This window comes from Lepidochelys kempii, chromosome 7 (genome assembly GCF_965140265.1).
Source record: "Lepidochelys kempii isolate rLepKem1 chromosome 7, rLepKem1.hap2, whole genome shotgun sequence".
Lineage (NCBI taxonomy): Eukaryota > Metazoa > Chordata > Testudines > Cheloniidae > Lepidochelys > Lepidochelys kempii.
The window spans coordinates 123,232,148-123,239,157 of record NC_133262.1 but is presented as its reverse complement, the minus strand read 5'-3'; positions in this window follow the sequence as shown (position 1 = coordinate 123,239,157).

Genomic DNA, 7,010 nt, shown 5'->3' with positions numbered 1-7,010 from the left:
GCAACGCTTGTAGGAAGCCGGAAGTGGCTTGATCTGCTTCCAAAGACCAGGACACAGCTCCTGTACTGAAGGCACTTGTCATCCTATTAGACATGTCCCTGATTCTTGAGACGCAAGCAACAACTGACCAGGAACAGCTTCTACTGCCCAATTTCCAGGAGACTTCCCCACCCCCTGAGATGAAGCTCCTAAGCCACCATGAACCAGGAATTTGTCCCTTCAAACCCCCACTTTGGATTGTCACTCACGGCTAGCCGGAAACTCCAGCTGGTCCAACACACAGCTGGCCACTTCTGAGCAGGACTAGGGACTGGGAACACATCCCCGCTGTGCTTTGCTTCCTCCATTGTTTCACTGAGTAATTAAGCATTGGAACAATTTACCAGGGATCGTGGTGGATTCTCCGTCACTGGCGATGTATAAATCAAGCTGGGCTCTTTTCTCTAAAAGATCCACTCTAGTTCAAACAGGAATTATTTTGGGGAAGTTCTCTGGTCCCTTTTGGCCCTAGAATCTATGAATCAAGGTCCTGCTCCTAGTCTTCAAATCCCTTACTGGACCCATACCAGGCTATCTCAGGGATCATCTCCCCATCACACCTAGAGGGGATGTGGCTGTAGATAATGGAGGGGGGGGAGGAAGGGGAATCTGCCAAAAAAACCCTATATTAAAATAAGTCCCTGCATAACAAACTCACAAGTAAACCTCGTAGGTCATCTGAGCGCTGATTCAGGCTGGTCGTTACATCGATACCTATAACCCAGTATCCGTATGTAACACACAACATGTGCAAAGCAAACTCCAGTCTTGACACATTGGCTATCAACCCACTTGAGAAAATATTGAAAAGCCACTTCATGGGTGACACCGCCAGCCCTTCAGATAAGCTGGGAGGAAAAGGCCGTTTACAGGGCTTTATCTAGCTCGAGAGCCCTGGTTAAGATATGGGATGAGGCCTGCTCGGTAGAATTGCTTCCACTGTCTGAGAGTCCTCCTGGAAGGAACGCTAGATGGCGCAAGACACGAATGCTCCATGCTGCATCAGCAGGGAGGTGGACAGCCCTGCCTTTGCCTAAAGACTATCACTTTAATTCTCTGGGGTTTTCTGCTCATGGGCAAGGGGGCTTTCTAGGGAAGCAATTGATCTGGGACTTCAGCAAGCAGTCTGCAAAAGCCAACCTAGCACATGGTGGGCAAGTTTTGCCTCTGCTTTAGGGAGCAGCCTGCTTTGTCTCACTCCTCTTTTGGGCTTATATGCTAGAGGCTTTAGATTCTAAGAAATAAAGTTCTGGGATGTTGCAAGCTTCCAGGACGAGATGGGTGGGGAGTTAAAATCTAATTTCTCTGTATGCCATGAACGCAACATAATCCCAGCTAGATGGACTGGACGGGACCCTAACAGTTCTTTGTATCTCCAGAGCCTATGGCTTTATGGACACACTATCCACCCAGCTAGCTTGGGATCCCCCTTCCCCACTGGCCAGTGGTTGGGGTTAGGGCTGGGAGGAGGGGTCAGACTGAGGGTTTGAATTTCAGGATCAATGACACCAAAGCCTCAAATTAGTCACCTGAAATTTTGGCAACAAAGGATTTTTTTTAAATAATGGAAACTCTCCCGTCTCAGCAGTTCAGTTGGAGGTTGCAGCCCCATGTGAACCAGAACTGGCACTGCCAGGGGTGGGACTGGCAGTGGAGATTCAAACCCAACCCTTCCCCCTGCTCCCAAATGAATTTTGATTTGGGGGACCCAGTTCTGGAAATATAACCCACACCACACCTGGCCAATTGTGCAAAGCTACAACAGGCTTATACGGGGGTGGTTTCCTCCTGTCTGCAGCTGAATGCGAGAGGCTAGGAGTAAGCCAGGGGTCTGCACAGGGGAGGCTCCCTAACAATCCTTCCCCCCTCCAAAAAACTGTTCTAGATTTCTCCCACCCACACCTAACAACTGTCCAAGTTCACCCCCAGGCTCCTTTCCAGCAATTACTTCCCCCTCCCTCAGCTCCTCCATTACTCCTGACTCCCTCCAAGCCCTTGTACAGCTTCTGAGGGGTACGAGAAATACAGTTCTGTATTGTAGTTTAAATGAATTATTACTCAAAGTTCTGTATTAATATACCTACTAAGGAATCTATTTGTCAGAACACATTTCCTGAACCTTTTGTGTGTCTGTATTATTACAGACAGACTTGCTGACAGGTATTTTGAAATAAATTACCAAAAGAATTGAGACTGCTGTGAGTGAGTATATAGTGTTATTTTGACAAATAAAATACGCAGAATTTTAAAATACAGTGTGCAGAACTTTAAATTTTTTGGTGCAGAATTCCCCCGGGAGTAGAGCATGTTACAAAACATAAGCAGATCACAAGGGCAGGCACCATTATCCCCATTTATACAGATGGGGAAACTGAGGCAGGGAGCAATCGATTGACATTAATGTGACATACCCAGGAACACATACGCATGCCTATGGCAGAGCCGGGATTAGAACCCACCTTTCCTCCTGACTCCCAGTTCCACGGCTTGTCCACTGGATGGCGCTATTTCCCTGTACTAACTGTGGTCACCCTACTGGTGTACCAAGAAACGGCCAATGTCACATTTCGGTGTTACACATAATGAATGGCAGCAGCCACAGTACCGTCAGACACCGGTGCGCCCCACTGTCCATTTAACTAAAGAGCGCCTTGCAGCTAATCGCCAGCCTAAATCCGTTTGAGAGTGTGTGTGAAGGGCCGGGCTGGTGCTGAGGAGAGGGACTGAGCAATGCTATGTCCTTACCTGTGTGGATGGATTAGTACGCAGTGGAAGGGACGTGCACTGTTGGGTAGATACTGGGTAAGCTGCCCCTGGGTCTCACAAGCCTGTCCTACCTCGCACTGGCTACTTTTGCTCTGCCACCCACAGGATCTGCCAAGGCACCCCAGTCAGGACCTGCAGCAACCCCGTATGCTATCCCTTCCCTTGCCTCCTGGTGTGTTTTGCCATTATCTCAGTTCTAGCTTGCAGCGCCTTCTGGGCCCCCTGCAGCTCGGCCAACATCCCCCAAGACCAGCTCTTTCAGTCCTGGGCTCTCTGCACACACGGCTCTGCAGCTGCCCCTCCATCCCAGCCCGCAGCCCCCTGCTATTCCAGCCTGCCACCGTTTCTGCACCAAAATGAGCAATTGTGCAGAGCAGAGCACGTGAGGGTTTGCAGGTGAGTTTGTAACGCACACAGGGAAACAGGCTGACACCCCCACTGCTCAAGCTAATTTTAGGGGAGGGAGATTTAAATTCTGGATCTCCTTAAGGCATAACCTCCCCTTCTAAGAAGCCTGTTCCTCCCCCCTTTGCACACCGAGCCCTCAGGATTTCCTTTAAGGGGCTGTGGGAGCTCATGTTCCCCCTTTTAAAGCCTTCCTGGAGCATGCTCAGTGGGAATAAGGCAGTTGGGGCCAGGTTTAGCAGAGGCGAGGCGAGGCGAGGCAAGGTGGGGTGGGGCGGGGCGGGGCGGGGCGGGGCAGGGCAGGGCAGGGCAGGTTGAGCTGAATGGAGGGGGTAGCTTTGAAGAGTGCGGGTTATTTCCTGTTATTCCTTGTTGTTATTTCCTGCCTATAAACACACTGATTGGGGAAGGGACAGGTTAGAGCGGGAGATTTTTTATAAAGGGGAGGTCAGGTGGATTAGTTGCATTTGCTGGCTTGAAGCTGAAGGCCTTGTGGGAGCAGAAGGACTATAAAATCCCCTCTACTCCATAGAGAATGCGGGAGGGGATAGATAGAGGTCATGGAAGCTAGGGGTAGGCTGATTGTCGGTGTCCCTACAATGCTAGAGGAAGTTGCTGCTAATGAGTAGAAGTGCCCCTCCCCGCAGACTCTCTATATCTGAATTTTGAAAGTCACAGTCAGGAGGGTGGGGTAGATCCTGGGATTTGAGTCTCTGCTGTTTTGCACTGCAAAGACCATGCCAGTCTCAGCTGTGATTACTTCACTGAGGTTGCTGGAGACAGACAGGCTCTGAGTTTCTCTCTGGCCCTGGATGACCAGCCTCTGCTGCTTAGATCCCACATGGGGCACTCCCTCAGGCCTGGCCTGGGTGCTGTAGGCCTGGTACAGGCTTATCTCTCTGAACATTGGGTGGAGCTCTGCTGGGAGCTTAATGGGGGAACTAGAAGAGGGGCTAGTTGCAAGCAGATGCTCTAGCAAAGAAACCCCCAGCCACCGGTGGCCAACTCACCCTCCCCAATGCAGGATCCCGGCCCTCGGTATCTCAGGAGACCAACTTAGCTGTTATTCATTAAAACAGCCTAGCCAAAGCTGAAGACCCTCATCTGTTTGCCGTGACTAATATTGGGAATCTGGCTGGTTTTATTATTAAACTCCTCTCTTCCCTGCCTCTTTCTGCTTTAAGTTTCATAATAAATTGCATGTCACATTATGGCTGTGTTTATTAAAACCCACCGGCGTGCGCGTCTCAGGGCTGCTTGGGCAGCACCGTGCCTCAATTATGTAAAGCCGGTGTCCTGGCAGGGGCCTGCTTGCTTCAAACACAAAGAGGGGCGGGGGGTGTTTCTCCCCCTCCCGCGTTTTACTGATAAGATGGAATAAGCGCAGGGAGGAGGCAGAGCTGAAGTGGGTTAGTTTTGAACTACAGGGGTTGTGTTACAGGGGATGAGGTGCGATGACTACCAGGAAGGATGGCTCAGTGATTCGAGCGCTATGTTAGGTCTTGGCAGGCCCAGGTGCAAGCCCCTACTCCACCCGAAACTCCTCTCTGTGGCATTTGTCTCCCTGGGACACTGAGTTAATTACAAGTTAAGGGGAGTGCAGGAACATTTTGGGGGATCCCCCCCTTCTTGGGACATGATCCCTAGCCAGCAAGGGTGGTCTGGATGTTAGGGCATGAGTCACCTGGGAGATCTGGGATTATGTCCCGGTGAGTCTCTCTGTGCCTCGGTTTCCTATCTCTAAATTGGAGTTTGTTGCACTGCCCTACCTCACAAGGGTGTGCGAGGATAAATCTGTTAAAGATTGTGAGCTGCTCAGACAAGTACCATAGTTAGGGCCATGTCACGTGAGTGCTATACACATGGGGGATAAGGGTTTGCAGTTCTTTAGCACCTTCTACCTGAGGACCTCAAAGTACTTTATACTCCTGTGTGAATGTAACCACATATACCCCCCTAAAAAGCAGAGAAGTATTATTACCCCCACTTTGCAGATGGGTAAATTGAGGCACAGAGAGACTATACCCTCAGCCATTCAGCACTGACTCAGGAAAGTAGCCCTATTGAAATCCATGGGGCTACTCATCTAACAAAAGGCTGCAGGGCTGGCCCATACATGTCTTGCCCAAGGTTTCACAAGAAATGGGGCAGCAGAAGCAGGAATCGAACCTGTGGCGTATGCAGCTGTAATGATTTTGTTTGCTGGGCACTGCTCGTTTAAGTTCCTAGGGGGCCTGCTGGGGAAGCTGCCCTGTTGTGAAGCAGGGGCAGCGAAGCGTGTTCCAGAGGAGTCGCACGTACATACGTGTGTGTGTGTCTCTCTCTCTCTCTCTGATTTTTACTTTTGCTCTATCTTGTCTCATTGCCTTCCCTTGATCTAAAAGGTCGCTCACGCTGAAAACACATGGGTTGCACTTTGCATTTCCTGCGTGTGGATGTGTGGGGAGGGGTCTCTGCAGCCTTAGCCAAGGGGCCATCCCTCCTCCAGTGGGGGGCCTGGCTGTCTGAGCAGCTTGTGTGCCCTTGTATGTTTCACCCCGTTGCTATTGATGAGCAACTTGGGCCAAGTTGGCATCAGATCAGCACCGAAAATTTGCTGTGTTCCTCCAAACTCTCTGGGAACTGGAGAGCCAGGGAGAGCCCCAGAGTTTGTGTGTTTCAGGGCTGGAGAGCTCAGGAACCTTCCTCGGGAAATGTCTTTTTCTTTCTATTTCCATTCTGGCTTGGAATAACATATGCAGGGCCTTCCTTGTGATGTCTGGGGGCTTCTGGCTGGGAACAGGGGATGTGGAGGTAGCCAAGGGGCCTATCCGCCCCTGTACAGGGGCGATCCCCCATGGGGTAGGGTGCTCCATCACTCTCCATCTGTGGGGTTTCTTCCTCAGCCTTCTGTACCATACAAACCTTCAGCCAGACTGCCCCTGTGCGGCCAACCCTGGCAGGGGCACATGCCACGTGAGGGAATGTTCCAGGAATGCAGCCAGGTGACTCTCCCCTGCCCTGCCACGCCACGCAGGGGCGCATCTGGGTGGAGTGCGCCTGCCCTGCTGCTAAAACGAAGCCCCTCCGCCCCATGTCCAGGCTCAGCATGCCTGCCCTGGCGCTGATTGTCCCCGGGACGTGCCTGGGGGAGTCCCTAGAGAGATGCTGCTGGGTTAACGGCGCCATGTTCCGCAGGAGCCATTCCACCCAGCTGCGGCCTGCCTCTAGCGCAGGCCCAGTGGAAGTTAAGGGTCCCGTAACCCTGGGTGGCAATTCACCCTCTCGGCGAAACAGGCGTTGCAGCCCAGGGGTGTGAGAGCTCCTAATGAGAATGCCCATGCAGCCAGGGCCCGGTCAGCGTCCGATGCCTTGCAAAGGGCGTGGAGAGACCTGGAGAGCAAGGGTGCCCTCTAGAAACGCCCCAGCTAGGAAGTTGCAGTGTGCTGTGGGGACTTGGCCAGCAGGTGGTGCTGTTTAATGGCCAATCCTGTACATCCCAGCACCAGGCAATAACTGAAGGGTGGTTTTAGGCATGTTGTAATGTACGCAATTGAAATACGCCTCCCCTCCCTGGCTCCAGAAATACGCCTGACTCCTAATGCAAAGCCAGAGCAAATCCCCTGGAGGACTCTCTGCACCCTGAAGTCTTTAAACCAGGATTTGAGGACTTCAATAGCTCAGACATAGGTGAGAGGTTTTTCGCAGGAGTGGGTGGGTGAGATTCGGTGGCCTGCGTGGTGCAGGAGGTCGGACTGGATGATCATGGTGGTCCCTTCTGACCTTCATATCTATAAATCTATGAAACACATGGGGTATCC